The sequence below is a fragment of the Dermacentor albipictus genome, chromosome 5 (assembly GCF_038994185.2).
Source record: "Dermacentor albipictus isolate Rhodes 1998 colony chromosome 5, USDA_Dalb.pri_finalv2, whole genome shotgun sequence".
Lineage (NCBI taxonomy): Eukaryota > Metazoa > Arthropoda > Arachnida > Ixodida > Ixodidae > Dermacentor > Dermacentor albipictus.
Genome location: NC_091825.1, coordinates 60,865,261 through 60,890,458, shown reverse-complemented (window position 1 = coordinate 60,890,458; position 25,198 = coordinate 60,865,261). Strand labels below are relative to the sequence as shown.

Sequence of the window (25,198 nt, the reverse complement as noted above, 5' to 3'; positions counted from 1 at the left end):
GATACATCATTATGGCTAGTATATTTGGGTGTTTTTTGTGTTGATCTTTGACTATGAGCCATGATAGTGCTCTTGTTTTCATACGCATGTGTGACGCAGATTAGTGGAACGTAGTCGCAATAAACATCAATTACATGTGCGGCGTTATCCTGTCCATTTCTTTTATTTGTACTCGCGTGTGTACTTTCCGCAACACCCTATACGTTCCTCACATTGCCGTTACCACTTTGTGATCTTTGTATCATTGTTATAATTTAGGTATCAACGTCTTAACGACGTAATGGCGCCTTCGTTATACCTATTTGTGTTTCAATATGTGTCATTCCTTATTTTTTCTTTCATTGTTACTGCGTCGGTATCATAGAGCCGTCCTAATCCCTCAAGGTGCATTGAGCGGGACGATATAGCGATACGTTGCATATGCCGAAACAACGCGTTCAAAGTACTCCTAGAACCACAGCATATTGGCACTGAAAAGACAATCCGGCTTATAATCGCTTGCATCTCGTCGCCGCAATGCTCGTCTTTGTCTTTTTCACAAGTTCTTCTATAGCTCACGCGCCAAGCCACCATACATTCTCCCTGCGGCAAGCAGCTCTAGTCGCGCCGGTCACCCACAAGAAATTACTTTTTCGTCTTCATTCTTTTTGCTTGCCGCAAAAGACTGGAACGGCCTTTCTAACGATATCACAGACATAACCTGTCATTCCACATATATAAACATCGTAACAAATTACCTTGCATTGTAATAAATATATGGCTTACATGTATGTGCCCACCCCTTATGTAATACCCCTTCGATGGGGTGTTTAAGGAAGTAAAATAATGAAATATCCAAAAACTCCACAGCAGTTAGCGGTGGAGCTGTGGCTTCATGCGGGACACCGAGCCCGCCACAGCACCGACACTCGGAGTTGATCAGCAAACAGTGCAGATAACGGGTTGTTGATGCGTCATGGAAATAATGCACTCGCTAACTCATGCTGAGCTTGTTTGAGGCCGCTGCATTTTCAAGTGGGTGGGTGGTCAGTCATGTGATACCTTCCATTTCTCTTGAACATTTATTATGAGCCACGCAAAAGAAACGGTAAAGTACCTGACTAAAAACGTGACATTTTATATTTCTTTCAATTTTCTGCAAATCCTTCGATGAACTGACGCCATTCAGAATAGTTAATAAAAACAGCTAATTTTAAACAAAATATGAATGGAATCTTATCGACAAAAAGTATTGGCTGCGAGTCTCTGCGACTGTGAACAGTATCCCTTTTACCTTCGCGTTGTAGGGCCCATCTTAAAAGAAAGAACGCTATGCATGATAGTTGAGGTCCCCTGCGTATAGAGCGGTCAGCATGTGTCATTTGATGAAATTCCGCTTTGACTTCGACGTCGCTGCCGTGTATCAACGTGAAACTTCAAATCGAAAATTACTAATAGCCGGGGCAATATACGAAACCCTTCTAATGTTTGTTTTTTAGGGTGAAGTTAGCAGCTCGATATAATTGTTCTCTCGCAAAATATGTACGAGGTCTCCCGTCACTTGAAAGCCCTGTTTATGCACAGAGGAGTGGATGTATTTCTTTTTCAGTGCTTTGTGCCTGAAGCGCTGCAATTACTAACTGAAATTCTCTCATTCCTCCTGAGCTTTGCAATAGACTGTGTTGTATCAGCGCCTTTCATCCACCTGCTCATGCAACCGCTAATAGATCACGCTATCCTGAATTTTATGGTAGTATAGGGACCATGGATAGGTTCGCTTCAACAACGTGCGATTCAGCGAGCGAAGCGCCTCAGAATCGCTCGGACCGATACCAGATGCCCAAGCTCTCGTTTTATACCCATTTGTTGGCTTCATAAACAACAGAATAGAAGCGGTTATAGGAGGCCAGAAGCGTATTTGCCATTTTTGAACGGAATCGGGAGTGTACGGCTTCCTGTGTAGAAGTATTGAAGCAGTTACCGATCGCTTTTTCATAAAGCGCTAGAAGTTGCTATGCCTTCTTTTTTGGTTTCCTATTTGTCAAAGGCTGTAGCGAGTAAATACTTGTTCATAATCTTGAAAGTTGGCTGGAGTGGGCTTCTTTCTATGCTTGTCACGACGGAGTTTTGTTGAATTTATGATGCGTGATTACGGCACTAGTTATGTTTCGATGCGTATCGAGCAGCACACGAGAAGTTCTATTCTACATAAAGGCTAACTTCCCAGGTTTCTCCAAATGCATGGCTGGGATGCCGCGAAATAGGTTTGTAGCGTCAAAATAGAAAAATACTTCCTTCAGTAATTAAAAAGCTTTTCTATACAGAATATCTGCGGTCCCCATTTGATTACGCCTGTACCGTGTGGGATCCGTGCCTCAAAAATGACATTCCGCTAACAGAAAGAGTGCAAAATTCACTTATTAAGACTTCCTGCTCTGGAAGGGAAGGAGATAAAGATGAAGATTGATAACAAGACTGTCATGGAAGGGAAGCAAATGACAACAGAAGAGAGGGACCAGATGTGGCGTATATATAACCAGAAAAGATTTTTAGAAGAACTCTTCCAAATGCTTGGCCGAATTTGACTTTTCCTATCTCTTTCCTTTGGGGCTACCATACTGGATTACAGGCACAGGAGCGTTTGTAAAGCCCTCTGCATTTTTCTGCCTGAGCCAAAACGAATTGCACATTAGAATTCTTCAAAATTCTTATTATGCTCGCAAAATTCCCTTCCATTTTGCGCGAGACAGAACGAGTTGCATGAAACAATTCTTCAAAATTCCTATAATGTTCACAAAATTTCCCAAGGTGTCTTGATAATAAATTATTCATACCAGCAATAGTAGGCACTTAAAATCAGAATTTCGAGATACTTGTTAAATTTCACTTTAACTTATTCAAAAAAAGATACACTAACAGTTCCTTCAAGGCCAGATTCATGGACAATCCCCAGAGTGGGTTGCGCCATTTCACCACTGAACAACAACAAGAACATGTTACCGTAATATATGCACGAAAGTTCCAAGGCTTCGAGGATTTCTACATTTTGGCATGGTCAGCAGACAACTTGGAAATGATGGTGGCGTTCTGCGTGACCAAACGAAGAGGCCAGTAAGTCATCTGACGCTACAAGCTGGATGGGGAGGAGTGCGCATGTGCAAAAGGCGAGATGACCATCCACGCGCTGCTCGACGCCATCGTCACCAGGGCCAATAATAGAGCGGTATACGTCATCGCGTATGGCGCTGCAAAAATCAAAGTGATTATGAATTAACTCGTCCTCTGCACAAGCGATGCGCTTCTTGATGATTGCAACGTAACCGCAAGCGCGTCTTCGTCCCGACTTAATCTCTCAGGCACAATCACCAAGCTTGCTGCAATAGAAATGAAACAAGCTCAGCAGCAGAAAACTCAGTTAACGGCCCTTCAATATTAAAGAGTTGAATTACCAGTGGAACATGAGCTATTCGACGTTTCGTCTAGAGCCACTACATGGATCGACTACTACGAGTAGGCTTGCGAACCCAATAGCTGGTGCATCGATGCTGACCCCGTGCTTCTACTGCGGAAGAACATTGGAGGAAATGGTAATAAGTGGTTTGACCTTCGCATGTCAGAGCACAATAAGGAAACGTAGAAAGACTGGAGGGAGAGCTTTCTGCAAGCATTTAGAGCAAGTCCACTTGGCTTGTTGGATAAGGCAGTCGCTTGTAACCAAAAGGATGAGGGTTTTTTGAATCACTTAATTTAAAGCGCGAGCTCATGCAAATGGCGGGACCTATGCTTCCCGGGATTTCAGCCGTTCTACTTGTCATCTCGGAATCAGACGTGAATGTAGGCAACATTTCCAAATCAGGTCGCATTCCACCGGTGAGTGCTCCTATGCTTTTTAAGAAACGTCGCCATCTTGGACTAGCCACTCGCGGGAAAACAAGACAAGGTCAGACAAACTAGTCATTAGTAATATCTAAAGTAAACCAATGTTTGTATGCATAATTGCGAAACCACAAATTCGCAAATGATATTTATTGTTAAGACTAATGTGCTTTTTGTACCTATTGCTGCAAATGACAGTAAAACGACAGGGCTTGCAGACAGTGACGCATCAATCAGCATGATAAAAAATGAATTTTTTGTGGACGAGCTGAGCATTACAACTGCAAAGTAAGTTTCATTCTGGAGTTATGATTGAGCAAGGCAGAAATTTAAATGAAGGACACACGCAAACGCCCAGTTTAAAGACCGCGAGATCACGACAAAGTGATTATTATTGTGCGGTGTTCTGTTTGATTCTCTCTTATCGAGAAAACTAGCCTTTTAATTTTTAAAGATGAATACATTGTGGAATGCCGGGATCACTATCGATGATCTAAGCAGAAGCGGAACACCCAGTTTCTGAAGATATTGAGTTAAACATTCTATAATTAACATGTGTAGGCACATGTCCACCTCCTACAAAGGCTATAGAAGTTCTACTTGAGTTGCGAGATTTGTCCGTTGTAAGGAAACACCGTATAGCGTCAGTCAAAAGAAAAAGTTCTGGCTTAATCAACAGCTTGAATTCGAGCTTGATTCTGGTATTACTAGACCACCAACTGCACCATTTCATTCAACAATAACCATCGTACCCAAGACCGAGTGATCACTCCGCTGGTGCACGCACCAGCGATTAATTACAAGCCAAATGAAACTCGTCCCTTTTGCGATGCCATGCATAGAGCAAATAATTGATGAGGCACGTGGATCTGAATATTTCTAAAGAGGCCTACCTAAATAATACTGTCAGCTCCCACTAAAAGAGTAAACGAATTTGCGTCACCTTTATATATATATATATATATATATATATATATATATATATATATATAGTTATGGTCAGCGGCCCTTCAAAATTAACGCGTTGAATTACCAGCGGAACATGATGTATTCGACGTTTCGTCTAGAGCCACTACATGGATCGACTACTACGAGTACGCTTGCGAACCCAATAGCTGGTGCATCGATACTGGCCCCGTGCTTCTACTGCGGAAGACCCACCACTGCTGCCACAGCAGTGTATGTGTGTATTTTAATGTATGTCTATTATGTTTTCATATGTTTTCATATGTTCTATATACTCTGTTAATCTAATTGTAACGCCCCCCTTACCCAATGCCTCATACGAGGCCTGTAAGGACATTGTTAAATAAAATAAAATTAAATAATATATATATATATATATATATATATATATATATATATATATATAGATAGATGGATAGCTAGATATATATATATTTGAAGTACTCAGTCAAGCATGACTGAGAATTTTGAAGAAAAGTGAGTTTTTTGGCCAGAAGGCCCGTTGTCTCGACAGGGATTTCAATAGAAGAACGAAGTGCGCCAAGAAGTCACGCGTGCAACACATGCTGCCACTGGTCAAGCCATACTACTTGCACTCTCGGCAAGTATTCTTAGGACTTACGGGACACTTCGGAGGGTTCAATAGAAATTATGCTAAGATGTTAGGTGCCTGCCAGCTTTTACGCAGAAGGACGTTCCTCTGATAGGGTCCCAAGAATGCGAACGTTGAATGTATAATGTTGTTCGCGTTGTATACTGACGCTTGCAAATATGAAACGGACGCTGTTCTTTCTCAACGAGATATGCGGAAGCGCAGCAGAAGGCAGCAACAAGTGACTGGCGCCTACTTGTACACGCTTTCAAAAGCACAGGTGAATTACGCAACTACAGAAAAAGACGCACTCACGCTAGTCATGTATCCAATATATTTCAGCGGTTACACTAAATGGCGCCCTCTTTAGCTATACTCTGACAATCAGCTTTCGCATACCCACTTCAACAAGGCCAGCCTGAAATAAAAGTGGCCCGATGGGTCAGCCAGACATATATTCCTCGTGCAAATGTTCCCATTATACTGAATATATAGCATAATAGTCCCGAGTCTGGAGGGCTCGCCTGTTCTTGAACGACCTACCGAAAATTGACACAACGATTTATTCGGAAAAACAGGAAAACTGATGTTGCCAAGTACATCAAGTCTTGCCTTGAGTGCCAAGTATGCATGCGAAAATTAAGACATCGTAGAAACCTTATGGTCTTACCTACCTACTCCGACTCAATATTTGAAGTAGTTCACCTCAAGCTCGTTGAACTTAAAGAGAAAGAAGAAGGAATGCGTAAGGAGATGAGCGTCCCTGATTTGTGACTTCTGAAGCTGGGAAGGAAGACACGAAGTGCATCATTTCGCTCCTCCAAAGGGATACATGTAGGAACGCAAAATCCTGGTCACTGTTAACGGTCCCGCTTTTCGTTGTGACAAACTTTGTGCTTGGGCTGACCAACGTGGCGGCAAACTACGTTTCCTTGTCTCATAGCATCCAGAACCCTGTTTAACCGTGGCTTCAAAGGCAACTGGAAGCATCCGTTTGGAGCAAGCGTTTCTCATTATAAACATTCGTACAGTGATGGATTAGGATAAAATCCTCATCTCGCCGCTTTGAAAAGATATGTGTGCTAGCAGCAGATAAGGAACCTGGGATTACAGAGAATGTTACACTCAAGGAAAAGGCCACTGTCTACAGAGCAACGACGGAGATATCGCCATGCTACGAAAACGAACTCTGATACCTAGGCTTTGAAGAAAGGGAAGTGGAAGATAGAAGAGATGGATAAAATATAGCGATTAGGTTGCCGTAATACCTAACTGCTCAAATACTTCCAGGTTTGGGTGGCTTCTAAATTAGGGGTTCCATAAGTTTTGGGGAAAAGACACAACACTGTTATGTGAAAGGCGTGCTAATGCGAACCTTGGTTGGATTTTTTTAGGGAAAAATAGGAAAATGCTAAGATTAAAATTGCTTTGTAACATTTTTCATTTTCACGCAGGTGTATGGCGTGAAAGGTAACTACATCCTGCTGATTATTTTTATTTACGACAGTATCATATCAACCAATTTAAAGAAATGAGCTGTAGAACTGTAATATTTTACATGTCACTTTTTGCCTGGATAGTATTGGTATGGAACCAGCCACGACGAGAATTTCCGACCGCTACAGAAAATGATTATTCTTTTTCGTTGCTGCCACGGTGCACTTACATGGGCAATGTAACCAATCCATGCGAGAGTTTCATCTCCATTCAAATAATCTTTTCACATAATTTCTGGGGTCTCTGTCGTATTTTGATGCCAAAATCATTGTGGCATCATTCCTGGCATTTTTTATTTTTGTGTGTGTGCTATTACAATGTTTGGTGGGCATGACAATAAATGTGTATATTTTATTTGTTTCCCTTTCATTTTAAGTTATCCCCTTCAAATTGTAATGCCAGTAGTAGAGCTGTGGGAAAACTGATAATTAAAAAAAGCTTACTAAAGGTTACACACGGAAATTCGGTTCCTTCCGTTCTATGGCTCGAAAAGTCGTAGATCACTTCCTCAACAAGAAGATCGTCCAGGCATTGCATAAATGTATTCAGGGATAAACTGTCTTCATAATGAATTTAGGGTATCCTACTATAAGGGCAACGAGGCGGGAATTAGTGAGGCTCTGTACACTTATGAAAAATTGTAAAGTACCGGCACTATTGGAAGCCCTGTATGAAAATCTTTCAACCAGAAAAACTACGGCACGAGGTTCCTCGGCTGCTGTGACGCGCAGTGCAGATTGCGTCTTTGTGTAGCGCGTTAGGTAATAAGTGGCAATGGTGATCGACCTGATGCTAGCTGTAGGAGTTCGAAATGGGCCCAGGAAATGCATTTGAACTTGGGCGAATGGCTGGTCTTGTACCTCGACCAGATGTAAGGGGCCTGCAAGCTTGTCGGGAGTTGTTTTGCGTCTTTAGCGGATCGCGCATGTATTTACTTGATGTGTTACGGCAGCGGATAGCTTTGGCCAGAAGTACATCCCGCCCCTCCGCCCTCGTAGTCAGAACAAAGTTCTCGTGTAATGTAGATGACCTACGGTGGTTACATCGGGGCATGGTTTTAGTATTTCTTTTCGAAGAGATGCGGGAACGACAAGCAGGTACGTGCTGCCACTGGCGGAAAAGATGTTATAGAGAACATCGCTCCGGAAACAAAACGACGGCTGTCGCTTGGCATAGAGTTGCCAAAGGTTTTTACTTCGGCCTTCCAAAATATATTATCAGAGAAAGCAGCTCCGGGTTGTGGTGATGCTGCTGTGAAATGGTGACGGCGTTGATGACGCCCGAGAATGCAGCGTCTATGTGATGGGTTTTCCTTGCGGACTCGACGGGTGACCGCGCGAGGCAGTCGTTGCTGGGGTGCTGGTTCCCTGATTTGTAAATATTGGTTACGTTGAACTGCCGAAGCATAGGTCTTCAGCGGGCCAGATGGCCAGATGGGTTTAAAGGTTAGTAAGCCAAGAAAGAGGTCGCTCATAACCTTGAATGAATGGCCGTACAAATACGGGCGAAATTTGATAAACCGCCCACACCACGGCGAGGCATTCCCTCTCGGGAGTGGAGCAGTTTGCTTCGGTATTAGAGAGCCTGAACTGCGTGCGCGATCACTTTTTCGGAGTCGTCTTGCCACTGCACCAGGAAGGCACGAAAACCAACGCCTGCACTACTGAACGTGTGTGCCCGGTCACTCTCACGGCTTGACAGGCCTGGCAGCTTCTTGCCCAGCTTCGAACATCTTTGTTGATGCGTGGCCAGACGAAGTCATCTGTGATTAGCATCTGCGTCGCTCGGATGCCGGAATGGCATAGCCCCTGTAGTGACGCGAATAATGGTCGTCGAAACTGATGATGCACGAACAGGGGAGGAGGTAGTTGCGATGTGTAATACGTGGCCAAATGTTGTGTAGGGAAGCGCAATTTGCGCAAATCTGGAGTGTCGGGCCTTTTTCCTTATATTGGCGGAGCTCGGGGTGATTTTTCTGGGCAGAGGCTATATTTTGGATGCCCGCAGAAAATGTTGAGATAAGGGAAAGCTTTCGAAGCTCACGTTCTGACTATGAAGAACCTTTCTTCTTGAAAACAAACGTTAACGCCTTCAGGGCGATGAAAATGAAAAAGCTACAGCGTTCAAGAAAAAAAAACGAAAATACTTGACTGCCTTCTTTTGGGGTTTGAGGGAGCTGATGACAATAAACGCAGAGGAAAACATTTCCTTACGACGACGCACATTAGTTTTCTCTGCCACAGTCGTCATTTCAAGCGCATCATTTTCAAACCCCCTTACTGCGGCGATATATTGGTCTTCGAAAATTATCTTGATGGAGGGGGAAAGGGAAGGTACTGATTGCCAGCTTACACATCATGAACACTATCACTCATTACTAGTTCGGTTGCTAGTCAGTCGCGTTTTTACCACCCGCTCTTACACAAAAATAAATTTTAGTCAGTCAGGCTCTTTCAAAAACCGCATTTAGCATAAAGCGGTATTAGGTCTCGTCAGGTTGGTCATCTGAAGAAGAGTACGCCATTTGCATGGAAAATGTCAATCCACGTGACAATGTGAAAGAACATTTTTTTTTAACCAAAGGAAGAACCATGTTGCAATTGTTGATTTTTAGCCGCAGAGCTTCGAAATTATGTCTGCCTAATAGAAGTCCTGAAACTAGCGCCACTTTCCAGATGTTCATGATGTCTGAAGTACCATTCTCATTATATTATTAGTACAATATTGAGTTTGGATATAAAAAATACACATAGATGAGAAAAAGAGCTGGGTGGCAGATGCTATCAGGAAGGGTTCAACGCAGTCCGGCTCTGGAAGGAAAAGTGCGGATAAACATGGATAGTCTGCGAAAACGGGAGAGAGTAAGAGGGAAGCGCACGGTGAATTCAGAAGAAAAATAAAATAACAGTGGCTCGAGAACCACAGAAAAAAATTACCCATGCACTGTTGCCACGAACTAATCAGGTGTCACTTTCATTGTCAGGCAGTGACGCATATGGTAGGCGATGTTCGCTGTCCGTTCAAAGCGCAGTCGGTGATATGAGGTAGAAGTGACCATCCAATGTAAGACGACTGAGTGTTTGTGTCGCATCGCAGAAGTAACACAATGCACTGACTGAGTGTTTGTGTTGAATCGCAGAAGTAACAGAATGGACTGAGTGCCGCCCTTGACTGGAGAACCATTCGGCCGCCACGTACATACCCGTCATGAACGGTCAGTAACATAGCTCTAAGGCGGCGTGTCAAATTGCGGCCATGCAAATGTGGCGGGCATATTCAAACTGAAACTCATTATCATTGAGTAGGCAGGAATGTTCTTGGCAAATGCGGTAGTCTCTGTCCGCGATGACCGCCCGTTGGCGTCTTTATTCACGGCAAGGCCCACATGCGGTTGCATTCGCCGTCAGATTACGTATAGAGCCCGCAGTACAATTGAGCAGACGAGTTGACAATAGAGGCTCCAATGTTCCTAACTAGGGGTGTCTAAGCGCTGTGCCGAGCCCGTTAGGATAGCACTTTTGCAAGCTGTGAATTTCTCCTGTCTGTATATCAGCGTTGCGCTGCACACAAATAACTGAAAAGTTGTGATTGAGGCTGAGTATTGCCTACGCACAAAACGTCATGCTTTTGTTTCTCACCAGAAGGCTGCAGTAGAATTACTTTAAAGGGCTATTGGGGCGTCAGTGTACACCTTGAGATTACGAGAAAATTGCGTCAGTGTATACCTTTAGATTACGAGAAAATGTCGAAATAAAAAGTATTTGGTTGACAAAAAATGCATTGGCGCTTCAGATAAGGTCATGCCGAAGTGCTAAACGCAAACTTTAGCAAAATGTTTGTAGAAGGGTCTATGCGCTATGTAGCCCAAATGAAGTCAGATTATGAAAAGGTGTTCCTAGTCGACAAATTTCTGTTTAATATGCGGCTTCCACGACGACCATGTCTCATGCAGCCCTTAGAGACGGATCGGTGCGTTTCCCTTCAAAGAACAGGGCTTGGTGCAGCGACTTGACTAGAACAACTAGAACAACTGCTACTACTAGGACAACTGGGGTGGCGAGTCTCTCGTTGCGCGGCCAGACAGTGAAGACGAATCACTGCGTTGAAGTTGGTCGCCAGTGGTGACACCCGTCGTTAACTTCCCAGTGCACTGGTAAGGCGGTGGACTGTTTCCTCTAGGCGCCAGACTCGCTCTCGTAATGGCGTAGACTGTCGTAGCGGCGACAGGTGATGGTGCCGCAGACGAGCACTCGCACCTGCCGTCAGCGAGTGCAGCAAGACGATCGAGACTCGTGTCGACACAGCCCCCCGGTACCACGGTACAGAATGTGAGAGGTGCTGCAAGAGCACATCGTGCAAAATTGGAAGCTATCTCATGATGGCGGAGCGCTCACCCAGTAAGTGCTGCAAGCGGTGGAGGAGTTCTGACAGTCATTCTTGCAGGTACTTTCCGGTCTGTGAAGAGATGCGCCGCAGTTGAAAACGAGTCTGTACTGGAAAACTGGGACGATGACGTTTTATTGCGACGACAGAAGCCGTGATTGTGGCGTAGTCTCTGTCAGCAGGAGTACGATCTGCGTAGACCATGGCTAGTGTTCAAAAAAACGCAAATGTCCTGGGTCATCAGTTTTTAAGAGGTTAGTTTGACGGCCGCTAAAAAGGCTCATTTTGGCACCTTGATAATGCAGAGTAGACTGCCCTTATTAAAATCCAAAAGCAGGTTTTCAAGTGGCAGTGGTGGTGCCCCTCTCGTGCAGCCGCTCGGTTTTATGAACTGGCAGGGGGCAATGACCCCTCGGTGCGACAAAGTGGATGGAGACATCCAAGGTGGAGACATTGAATTGACGGACAGGTCTACACATTCAGTTTATAACAGTAGGAACACCAAAAATGCCATAGTGTGCTTTTGATATGGTCAGTGGAATGGTCAGAGTACTGTCGTTCTGCGAAAATATTTCTAAGCACATCAGTTTTTTCGGATGCAATTTTTGCGGCTGTTTTTTCGCAGTTTAGTATCCTTGGACGAACGAGTTCTAATACTTCTCGTTATTCTTCGTTTAAGTAACACCGTGTGATTAGAACATAAAATGCGTTTCCCAATTTGCTTTTGTGCATTGTGCATTGCCATTATGGAACTTGAATCCATATCGCCCTGTGCGAGCGCTGATTAACTTCTTGCAGGCTGCAGTGGTTGCGTCAACACGTTATACAGCTGTGCCAACAGCTGCGCCTTTCACTTTAGGCGGAGCTATTCGAGGTATCCGCGGAAACAACAGGCGCACATTTACGGCGTCGAAGCGGACAATACCATTAAACTCGAAGTGTCCATAATGCCAGTCTATGGTTGAATTCTGGAAATTATTTTAGTGCAATAAAAATTGCGCGAATCCCATAGTGGTATCACTGCTACGGTAACTGCAGTTTTCAGAGCTCGAAGGTTGAGTTGAACTATTGCATAGCCCCCTGTTCTTTCTGAAGTAAGTTTTTCAGGTTGTCCTCCCTAATCTATTCTGGTTGGACAAACCAGTTCCAATTTTTCTTGTCATATAACTCGGTCTAGGCGGTATTCGTTGAGCCACACGTGGTGCCAAAACATACAAACCGTTTCGCATTTTGGTTATTAGCGCAATTTATTGCAAGAGACATATGTGTTGTCGTGACAAAACATAACGCTCATTCATCTCCTGTCAGTGCTGGTTCACTTCTTGCGACCCATTACGATTCCGTCAGGCCATCTGTCAGGTAATTGCCAAGCGGAAGCTTCATTGGGGGCCAAGATGACCATAGCTGAAAACGAAGGATGCGTTAAAAGGATGAGTTAGTAACTTATATCTCCATTTATTAATACATAACTTCTTGTCGGGAGAAGTTTAGGCGTTAGCTAATGGAATGAGCTGTAAAACGAATCTCTGTTTCTTTCCATCATTCAAGCAAGCAATGAATCAAAGAATCAATAAATAAGTTCTTTTTCAATTCAATGGCGCTAGGAGCATAGCAGCAAAATTTAGCAGAAACGCACGCTTGAGAGGTACCATGCCAAAAGTTACAGTGCCGGCCGCAACGGCGTCAACAAAAGTACACAAAATCTGTGCCTTTAAATGTATATTAGTTCATGGTATTCGCAATTATACAATGAATAGGCAATAACAATTTATCAACGAGTATTGGAACAACCACAATACATCAAACAACAAAAAGAAGTAGAGGAATACATTAAGATATAGTCTAAACATTATATATGTATATATAATATAATATAAAAATATAACCTAAAAAATTAACAATGCTGATAAATATACCAGAATTTGGCATGGTATAAGTACCTATGGTAACAGCAACAACAGCGAGGAGGTCCATTCCCAATGCACGGTTCATGTTGACTGGATCTGGAGTAGAAACGACGGCTTGTACTCAGTGACCAATTAGATGTAGAAACAATGCTGAAACAATTCTGCGACATTCTCAGGTTTACCCTTCTACAATCAAAGCTTTCTTTCTTTTTGACTACAGGGTTAAGTGAGATCGGCAAGGCTAATTATATTTTTCTTGATAGTTGCTGCTTATTTTCACCTTGAATAATCAGTGTCACGGGCCCAAATCACAATCTGATTAGGATGAACGCCGTAGTAAGGGAATCCGGAATAATTTAGATAAACTAGTGTTTTTTACAGTGCACCAATATCTTAGAACACGGGCGTTTGAACACGTCCATTGAAATGCGGTTGCCCGTGCCGGATCTCATCCCACGGCCTAGTGCTTAGCAGCCCAATACCATACCCGCTAAGCAACCACGGCGAGTGGCATATTTTCACCAAGGGAGAAGGTAGCGTTCACTCGCATTTTCGCGTTAAAGATTTAAAAAAGACGGAATTTACCTGTGCCAGTATTAAAAGTATGAAGTTAGTATATAACAATGTTCGATACATTTACAACTTTTCACTTTCGGTTAAAATTTGCTGATGCTCATCAGTAGGTAATTCACGTTTCTTGAGAAGGAATGGTTAGACTAGGGCCACTTATGTGTAATCCGGATTTATATATTTCTTCTATTCGCGTGGATGTTTCCTGTAACATGTTTGTAAAAGTGTACGTAAAGCAGTTCGGGAGAAAATTACCTTTAACGTCAATGAATTTTTCCGCTAAATAAATTTTTTCCATCACCTCACGTGTTTCTGCCCTTCTAGAAGTGTACTGACGCTTGAATTTATTACCTTCAAAGTAAATCTACTGCATTTTTCTGGCCAGAAACCTAAGCACGATGTGTCACCCGTATGAGATACCAAGCCTAAGGCACAATTTCTCAGTTCTCATCAACGTGGCTCTGAAGTACCTGCAGGAGGAATTGACTCATGCGCAATACGCACACATTAGTGCTGCATTTGCCCGGAACTTTGCTGCCTGCTCAATGATGCTCGTCTGCTGTTGCACCACCACCGTTTTTGACATGATCCTTATAGATGAATTCCGTTGCTACATCATACCAAACCTGTGCTCATGGCTGGGGTTAACCTCGCTACGTTAGAGCTTAGTCACTGAAGGTTTGTGTAGGGTATTCATAGTCCCTGAATGGTTTCTCACGCAAGAGTGGAAGTCAGCGCCTTGAGTTCCTCCTGTGGTGCAACGTAAAATTAGCCATATAATATTGTATGGTACCTACTACCCCACACAGCCGTTTGCGCCTAAAACAGACAACTTCGCTTACCGTGCGCAACCGCAGACCACATCAGCTTCAGATTGGTCGTGTGCACGAACGTGGTAACTTATTTTTCGAGGCGACCTATGATGCTGGCCAATTTTAACTTCGTATTTTCCTATAACTTTTTTAGGGAATTTGCCAACCATTTACTAGACGCTAAGTGGTGCCGAATGAGTTCTCAACACAGATGCGTGAATTATTCTTCTGTTTTTGTCAACTCTTTTCTTTAATATATCTCCCTCTTCCCTCACCTGGCCCTTCATATTACTCTCTCCGTCACATGTAAGTGCATTTTTATCCACCCGGTAACTTCTAGAGCCGGCTTGCATTGCGCCCCTCCAGTGCAGCTGCCAGCCCACTCTCTTAGTCAGCTATCTGATTGCTTTCTATATGCAAACCTAATGTTATTATAGGTCTCGAAGGTCACGGAGATATGAAAAGTGGCACTTCTCCAGGATGTCTGTTAAGCACACATAACTTTGGAGCTTCACGGCTTCAAATGCACAGTTAAAGGATGTCCTTTAAAATTAGCTAATTTAATTAAAAGTAAATGTTTAAATAAATTCAATTACCTAAAGTTGAATAATTGAATCTGCGTTGCCATTTATTACACAAATAGTATCATCCAATTCAGAAAGCTACCTGACTAGGTCGAATGGCGGTGTATGCTGAATGCGATTTTTGAAAGTGCGTCATTGACCCTCCAGTTTCAATTTCTGTTTCAGTGGAGAGTGAAAATGTGATTGACACGAAACACTAGTAGTCATCAGCGGTAAATTTTACGCTGCCAAGACTGTAATTAGCACTACCTCCCTCACCACTAATCAGCTTTGAACGTATGTATGAAGCGACAATGGTGGCTTTCGACAATTCTTGCTTGCGATATAAGAAAATATTTCCCTCTCTGTTGTCACCAGCTGCCCAGCCACAGAAAGACAGCATGTGTCTCGTAAAAATCTTGTTCTGCGAAAATTCAAATTAATCCCGGAAGGTGATTCTAACTTTCGATACAAACACAGTGCTTTCAATGGCTACGAGAACCGAAGCATCCTGCTTTAGTCAAGGGCAGTATCAAGGACAATACGCTATGAATGTATCGAGCACACTAAGGCCCATCAAAACTTTAGCGTTTTTCTTATTTCCATCTTGCAGCATCGTCATGAAGCATGAGAAACATGGTTTGAGATGTTTCTATTTTACGATGAAGAGAGCCGCGAAGCCACTGTAATGCGTAGCGAACTTTCTTGTGTAAAATGCTGTTGTATGGAAGGAAGACCAAAGAAGAATAGGCGAAGAGTAAAGACCCTTTTAATATTAACAAACTTAGGCCTCGGATGGGTTCCAGTTCTGCTCACTGACGTAGCCCGCGAAATGTAGCGAGCAAGAAATATGTTGGTGGCGATATCGAGGAGCAGGGATGCGTTAAAATCTAGGCCCACAGATTTTCAACATGTTTCCTTACACATAATGACCATTTTTGAAGTCGAGTTTGCTGTGTGCTGTTCGAGAAACATTACATATTTGTCGTGAGGCGTAATGCGCATGTCTTTTCTCTCAAAACTTGAAAACGGATTTTTCGAACAATGAAACAATATGAAAACACCCGCTGTGTTCCGACGCTGCTCTCTAGCTGCTGTTATTGCGTAAGTGAAATCCTCTATACTTTAGACGTATGGTCTGCGCACATGAACCTTCGATTCCGAATATGTAGACATAGATCACTGGAAAGCAGTTCACTATTTCTTCGTCGAGATGGCGACGTATCATATTTGTTAAACCAAAAATATTCATAGACACTTACTCACCTGTATTTTCACGACTAGTCTTCAACACTGTGGACACAAAGGTCTGGTATAAAAAACGCTGCGTTCCAGTAGGCCTTAAATACCCGGAATGGTAGCTCTGATATCTCCATTAGGCTAAAATTTAGAAAGAAAAGACAGCATTATTGTAAAGAATATGAAACACTCATGACAGATGGCCCTCAAATATTCATCGCAATTTACAGAGAGCTTTTTCCGATTTGTCTACGGCTAAAAATGCATTTGGAAAAGAGTAAATAAAGCTTTGTGCTATAATTAAATAAACGTCATTTCACTCTCCCTCTGGCGTTCCGATGTAATTGAGAATTGCCCGAGTAATGGCAAAATTTCTTTTTTCACAATAAAGGGAGCTAACTGGCAGCTGCCAGTAGAAGGGTAAAACGCCCTCCGGGTCTACAAGGAAAATCATGCATAAAAAGCGATACCCTTTGAATAGCAGTGCAGAGATAAGAGGTGTGCACATGGCGAGTGCAGAAAGTCAATCTCTGTAAAAATATATGCTCATCAGGAACCTCCAGTAATACAGTTCTAATGAGGCAATGTAGACAGCGACCAAGAAGATGTGGCGATATAAATAAACCGAAACTCATTTTTGAGCGCAACGTTCAAGCACGTGGCCGAGGGTCAGCAGACGAACATCATTGAGCATGCAGGAATGTTCGTGGTGAACGCAAAACTAATCCTTACGTACGAGAACAGTCGCCGTCAGATTACGGATACTCCCCGTGACTAAAAATTCAATTATGGGGGTTTACGGGCCAAAAGTACTTTCTGATTATGAGACACGCGTAGTGGAGCACTCAAGAAATTTCGACCACGTGGGGTTCTTTAACGTGGACCTAAATCTAAGTACATGTCCCCCATCGAATGCGGCAGCCGTTGTCGGGATCCGATCCCGTGATCTCGTGCTCAGCAGCCAAACACCATATCCACCGAGCAACCACGGCGGGCCTTCCCCGTGATGATACTGAGCAGACGACTGAAAAATAGTACTTACATAATCTGATCACTGTGGGTGATGAAGAGCAGCGCCTGAGTTGGTCGACAAAGCCACCTTGCAAGCTATGAATTACTCCATTGTGTATTTCATCCCTACGTGGATGGCAACAAATTGAGCAGTTGTGTTTGATGTGGAGCTTGGTGATACGTCGTGCTTGTGTTTGTGGTCACAAGGCCGCAGCAGATGGAGTTTGGAGACTGAAAATTGGGGCGTCAGTGTACACTTTCAAATGACGAGAAAGGTGCTGGGCAAAAAAGAAATATTTGACGAAATAAACGCATTGGCGTTTCTGATAAGATCAAGATGAAGTGCTTAACGTACCGAAATAGCAAAATGTGGAGAACAAATGCATTCAGACTGGGATACATAGCGCAAAAAATTACACAGGGACAAGCAGAACACAGGACCTGTCCTGTGTTCTGCTTGTCCCTGTGTAATTTTTTGCTGTATGTATCCCAGCCTGAATGCATCCCACCAACACGCCCAAACTTCTTCCCTGCTGGAGTACAAATGTACACGCAAATTGTAGCACCAATGATGAGGGGTAATCCTAGTGAAACCACTTCTGCTAAACAAACTCAATTCCCTATCGCTATGCTTCAATTTCGCAGTTATAAATATGAGTCTAAACTTAATACTCAAAGAATCAATGAATGTTTTCAATTACTAGAAAGTCATTGCCCTTTCTTCCACATATGCCTGTCGTATTTTGCAACTTGAATTTGATGAAACGAAAAAACACTTCCTGCACACATATTGGAATGTGCGCCCACTGCGAAGATAAATGTGATTTACCTTTCTAGTCTCAGTTCACGCTATATTGAAAGAGAAACAAAGCTTTCAATAAAGAAGAAGAAACCTGAGTATCTGGAAACGGAAGGATTCAAGAATCTGTAAACCTGCAAATGGCAAAAAGAGGAAGGGCGCCGATATGTATGTATATCAGCCAAGGAAGTGCAGCGATAGACCAAACGTATCGACCATGATAAGAAGTTATGAAAGCCTGAGACAAACCGGCAGCTTCAAGAAACCCCAGCGAAAGACCCTATATTTGAGTCAGCCTACGCACGGTTGTTCTAGCAGTTATGGTCTCATACCCTCATCCTAGCTTGCGGGATGTCGCTGCCCAGGTACCAAATTTCAAGTCTTCAGTTTGGGGGGTTTAACCAGTACCACTTTTACCAGCACCAGTGCTTGAAAGATTGGAAGCCGTACAAACGTCTATATTTCTCAAATGCGGCCCTCACAAACGCCCATGAGTCACCAGAATTTTTGCGAAACATCTTGTGCTCAATTGATGCCAATTTTCCTTTAGAAGCTCTTAGTTAAACTTGCATATCGCACCTTATCTGAGGGACTCCAATCCATATTGGGCAAAGCACACTCGGCAGCAGTACCAGTTTTCGTTGAAAGTATGTTTCGGAATTTATGCCGGTGATATAATCGGTCCCATCTTCTTCAATCACAGGCTGAATGGACAGCGTTATGTGAACGTAATCCTTGAAGGAGTGGTGGACGCATTTCTCAGCGAAGTGCTGATGTCACGCCTTACACTTCTGTGGTATCAGCAAGATGGGGCACCTGCATACAGCAGCAGCGGAGCAGGAAACTGCGTGGATGCGCCCTTTTATGCGCAATATAGTGGAAGGCACGGGCCTGTAAATTGGCCGGCTTGGTTCCGTAACCTCTCCAGTCGATTTATTGCTTTGGGGGAATGTGAAAGATCGTGCTTACATGATCGAGAAGGCCATGAGATTTGTTGAAGGCAAGGATAAGGTATGTCTGGCGTAGAATCACGGCGTCGGAAATCAATAAAGCTACTGAGGATGTGATAGAACGGACATAGTTTTGTGTAGCTGCGAAAAAGACCAATTTGAACACGTCTTTTAGGCTGCTGTTCAACAGAGCTTACAAATTCACAGATAACAGGGCCAGAGTTAAATCTGAGGCTTTTTTTGTGCAGACATCCTCATCGCCGATTCGGCTTATTTAGAAGTGGTATATTGACTAGAACGCATCGGTATAGCAATGCCTCTGCATGTTGGTCGCTTCCCGGTCTGTTTATTTTACTTTTATTTTTTGAAGTGAACCTAGTTTTTCAGCACCTCTACACTTTTATGAAAAATAAAACGGTCCCTTTAATTTGGCTTTGGTCTGCAACAAGCTTGTGATGAGGTGCGAGCGAAGCCTGGATCTTGAAACATTATATTTAATGACATTGGTGTTCTCATTTCGTGCGTGGTCAGAGTGGCGTTATAGTCGCGTTATCAGGGAGCTTTTGTAATGAATCTTATCAGTCGGCCTTGAGAGATGGATGATATGTGTGACGTCAGAGGAACACATAGCTTCGAACGCGCAAAAGCTGCTGTTGGTGCTCCTTATGTACCAATATCAAGGTGGCTCACTTTCTCTTCGGTTTCAACAGACAATTCAGTTGTATAAACAACGCAGGCGATCATATGGTAAATCGGCAAACGCAAAACAGGGCCACGTGTATACAGGGCATCTGTTACCGTATCGAGCTATCCAGGTACGTTAATTCCTGCTGAGAAAGCGCCATCGAAGTACGGCTAATGCACCACGTGCCTTGTCGCTCAATGTGGGCTGTTTCCACGAATAAATTGGCGGATGCATCAGTATGCTTAAACAAAAGTGTTGCCTTCTTGAGCAGAGGCTTACGCTTACATTGCCGGCAATGGGTAGACACATGCGCATAATCATTCTTGTCCAAGGACAACTGATGGTCTCTAAGTCTTACATTGATGCACCTGCCAGTATGCCTTATGTACACTCGCCCACACTTGAGCGGGAAAGAGCATACCACATTCGTAGTGCAACCTACATACTTATTTACATGCATCACTTTGCAGATTGGGTTAGAATTACGTTCTGCTCCACTTTCTTGCCTTCGACCGCCCGAGAAATGACACTCACTTTTGCAGCAGCAGAAAAGATAACCTCGACTTGCATTGTTCTTTAGGCAGTGAGATAGGCAATGTGCGTAGAGTACAACTACAACGTTCTTCTTCCCGCTCTTTCCTTTCGCCTCCTGCTTTCTAGAGTTTTTTACCCATCTAGTCATCTTCTCAGTGCTGCCCGTTATTAAGCAACCAGGGTTCCCAACTTCCTTCAGCCAAACTACCTGACGTACGAAGGCGTCACCCATTGTTTGCCCGCGTGTTTTGACCCGGATGGCGTGAAGTGCGGAGATGCAAATGGTATTTTTTACAGCTATAGAATCACCTGGGGTGAAGTTCAGCAGAGGCTTGGCATCATGTTCAGGCCAACATGATCACGCCGAACCTTCTCCTCACGTAGAAGCAGGGAAACAGCAGGCTAGCAGAATACCTGACAACTAGTGTAGCTGGCCCGTAACGCCTGGCCTGTAACGCCTCAGCCGCTAGAACTACGGGTTCGGTCGGAAGACAGGTGGCTGAGTCGCCCCGGTGCTCAGCAGGCAGCACTGCACCAGACGACTACAACGGCAGTCACGAGCGGGATCTCCGACCAGGTCCACACGGTAGCATGATACACAGTCGCCGGTCACCGAGCCTTGCACCTCCGTTCTGCTAGCTGCCGTTCGAAACTTCGGCTCGCTCTCACACTCTGCGCGCTCTGCATGCCCTTTCTTGTTGGTGGCACGTGGTCTTCATCCACAATCATCATCACGAATTCTCTTCTTGTTGCAACGACCCAATAATCCTTCCATGCCGGTCATGTCAGCGCCAAACGGTACTATTCACATCGCCACACTTGTAAACCGACATTCGTCATATCATCGTGTTCACCACGTAGTCGTCAGACACTCGTCATACATCCGAGGGACCACCGGTATAGAGATGCCGTCATTGTCGTTGATTCCTCCTCATTCCAGCTTCGGGATCCGTTATTCATCACTGTTTCGTCGTCACGCCTCCTACTCATTCCCAGTGCTTCATGCTGTACATTAGTATGAGCCGGCCGGATTGTTTCCTTCTCGTGATGCCGTGTTTGCCAGTGCGTCATCGTCCTTCCCGCTTTTTCTCAGGCTCTCGTGAGGCTGTACCCATCACGCTGAAGTTTCATCGCTGGTATGACTACAGTTACCTCAACCCATTGTCTTCATGGATTTGTCGTACCGCTTCAGTCAATCTTTCTTCCTATTTTTGTTGTAATTATACTTTCGTATTTCAAATAATTATGCTACTTATCTCACGTCGCCATCGATAGAGAGCCAATATCAGGCCTCTATTAATAGACTATCATCGTAATGCCGTCGTAGTAAAGGCATGACCCCACTGAAGCTTGATTATCTTGGTCTCGCCGTGCGGTGGTCGACGTAAAGGTTTCCTGATAGTATTATCGGCGTGCCAATGTGATCAAGCAATCCTCATCATCCCATTGACTTTAAGCAGTTGTCATGCCATTGTCAAAAATGCATCGTCGTCAAAGAAGAATCTTCGTTCTCTCGTTCGTATACCGTCGTCCAGAAGCCTTAAAAATAGACTGTCATTGTTGTAAGTTCGACATCCGACCCGACATGCCGTCGTCGTTATAGCGTTGTCAAGACATCCGTAGTTTCACCATAGTCACCAATGAAGTACAACATCCACTTATAAATCATGCCAGTGACGTGATACCACCTTCGCCGATGCATTCGCGTCACTCACACGCGGTTTTGCCGTCGGTGTTATGCCTTCTTCGCGATGGCGTCGTCTTTGCACGAGCGCTGTCGTGCATGTGCTGTCATACGGGGATCATTCCGTGTTCGTCATTTCGACTTGTTCATCAGGTTGCCGTCATACCGTCGTCGCCACGCTGCCGTCGTCATCACCTGCTTCTCATGTCGTCGTCAGCACGTTCTCTTTTATGGTGTCTTTGTCATGCACTGGTCGTCGTTTCGGCTTCTTCATCCGTCATCACTCTATCTTCATCGTCTGGTATTCCTCATATTGTTGAGTAGGGTGTTTTACAGGGCCAATTGGTGCATGGTGAACGTATAGGGAGTTCCAGCAAGTACAGATGCGAGTAGAACAGTAGAACGCTTGTATTAGAGCTGAGCTTATCGCGACTGCATTCCGCAAATATGCGTCACACATTCCTTCGAAACCAAGAACAATACCACGGTTTCTAGTGAATGATAAGCCAAAAAAGACACGAAGAAACCAAACAAGACCATCTCCAGAGAAAGGCCACAACACTTGGCTTAGCATAATAAAGTTAATATTAAAAGTTCCTCATCGGTAACATGGGTTCCCGCGCACATATATGCACACAAAACTTTCTGATGAGGAGAGCTTCACTTATTTCTCTTTTCCGTTTACAACGCCCTCTCCCCACAATCGATAAATTATTATGGCTAGTATATTTGGATGTTTTTTGTGTTGACCTTTGTCTATAAACCATGATAATGCTCTTGTTTTCATACGCATATGTGACGCAGATTAGTGGAATGTAGTCGCAATAAACATCAATTACATGTGCGGCGTTGTCCTGTCCATTGCTTTTATTTGTACGTGTGTGTGTACTTGCCGCAACCCCCTATACGTTCCTCACGTTGCCGTTACCACTTTCTGATCTTTGTATCATTGTGATAATTTAGGTATGAACGTATTAACGACGTCATGGTGCCTTCGTTATACGTATTTGTGTTTCAATGTGTGTCATTCCTTATTTGTTCTTTCATTGTTACTGCGTCGGTATCATAGAGCTGTCCTAATCCATCAAGGTGCATTGACTGGGACGATATAGCGGTACGTTGCATATGCCGAAACAACGCGTCCAAGAACTGGAGCTAAATAGATGTGACTTTCGGTATATGGCTTGTCACTAACTTGCCATGTTGCTATTTCCACTATCATGGATAATCATCATGACATGAGTTCAGCGGTAATATTTTTTGTGTCTACATTTTGTATTTAGCGCGAATTGTAGATATTAAATCTTGCTAACGTAGGTATTCACGGTAGTATCTCAGCATGCTTAGCTGATTTTTTTGACATAATCACCGATGCTTGCTACCATATTGGATAAGACAGGTGGGCGTCGCTTATCAAAGCTTTATGCAAAATACCTCATGAAAAACAATAGTCTTAACTTTGGGTAGACTTCAGACTCTTTACTCATGGTGTATTTAGAGACCCGATGGTTAAAAGAAAGGTCGAATGGCGATTGTTTATTATTGCTTTGATTTCATGGATTTATTGACTTTAGTGATACAGAATTACTCCAAGTATATAGCCGCACCATTCGAGCAACAGACATGCGAACTGAGTTGGGTCTAGACGAAGCTGCGCATGCATCGCTCTTGCAATTTGCATAGGAAGGGTACTTCTGTGGTTTTGGAAGTACAAGAATTAGCGAACAATTATATCTTCCCGTATTAACCACTTATTGACCCAATTTCGATTATTCTTCATAAAATGGATGGCTAATATTCGTGACGAAGAAAAGGGCGAGTACACTGTATGCATGTGTTAACGAGTTTTACGTTCTCGTGCCGTTTTGTCATAGAATGTCGCCAATTTCGTGGAGTAAACAAAGAAGGTATCCTAATACTTGTCTCAGTGTCGCCATCGCAATGCATAAATTGGCTATGGAGATGTCTTTTATTGACCTCAAGGTGTACAGGTACCGTTATTCAAATATATGTTTGTGAATTCATAATCTCCTCACACCGTCCAATGTTATGATTCAGTTAATAGCATTTCCCTTTTCTAGGCATACGTTTTGCACAGCTAATTGTCCACAAGTTTTCGCAATGGCAAGCGCCACAATCTACTTTATTGTTATCGTCATCTTCAGCCAGTATTCATGTCCACTGCAGAAGTATGACCTCTGCCACCTATCTCCAATTACTTATCTTGCTCCTGATAATTTCTTTTATTGACCGTCAAACTCGGAGTAAGAGTAACCCTTGTTTGCTTTTTCATCCGCACGGCCGCTTCTCAATGCAAATGGCATGCTTCACCCTATGTAATTCGACTGTCTTGAAGGTGCTCACTCGTTTTTCATTGTTTTTCATCACAAAGGTGTGTCATGCAGTGCCCCTGCGTGTGCATGTATGACACGCAGTAATCTTCCCCCAAATCCGTCCAATAGCGACGATTGTACTGATTTGTACTGATTAGTACAAATCAGTACAATCCCTTTGTACTGATATGTAATGAAAAAAAAATCACTCGGGCTTCTAAAACGGCACTTGCGCCCCACCGAAATAAATTTAACATTACTAGCCTATCAGTCTCTTGTGATGGCGAAATTAGAATATGCATTCCCCATTTGAAACCGCCATTAAGTATGCGTCATCAATCACCTCGAATCGTTAAAAATTGAGCTAGAAGATTTCTTCATTCTAAGTACTCCTACAACTACAGCATATTGGCACTGAAAAGAGAATCCGCCTTATCATTGCTTGCATCTCGTCGCCGCAATGCTCGTCTTTGTCTTTTTCACAAGTTCTTCTATAGCTCACGCGGCAAGCCACCATACATTCTCCCTGTGGCACGCAACTCTAGTCGCGCCGGTCATCCACAAGAAATCACTTTTTCGTCTTCATTCTTTTTGCTTGCTGCAACAGATTGGAACGGCCTTTCTAACGATATCACCGCCATAACCTGTCATTCCACATTTTAAACATCGTAGCAAATTACCTTGCGTTGTAATAAATATATGGCTTACATGTTTGTGCCCACCCCTTATGTAATACCCCTTCGATGGGGCGTTTAACGAAATAAAATAAAACAATGAGATATCCAAAAACTCCACAGCAGTTAGCGGTGGAGCTGTGG

General features: G+C 43.6%; 1 long non-coding RNA gene across 1 annotated transcript; it reads right to left on the bottom strand.

The window, feature by feature from the left end:
• Positions 1–12,539: 12,539 nt before the first annotated feature.
• LOC139060451 (uncharacterized) lies at positions 12,540–16,527 on the bottom strand. Its single transcript, XR_011514829.1, has 3 exons — positions 16,412–16,527; positions 13,234–13,296; positions 12,540–12,697 (listed from the first exon to the last, which is right to left on the bottom strand). It is a non-coding gene; the product is annotated as an uncharacterized lncRNA (long non-coding RNA).
• Positions 16,528–25,198: the final 8,671 nt, after the last annotated feature.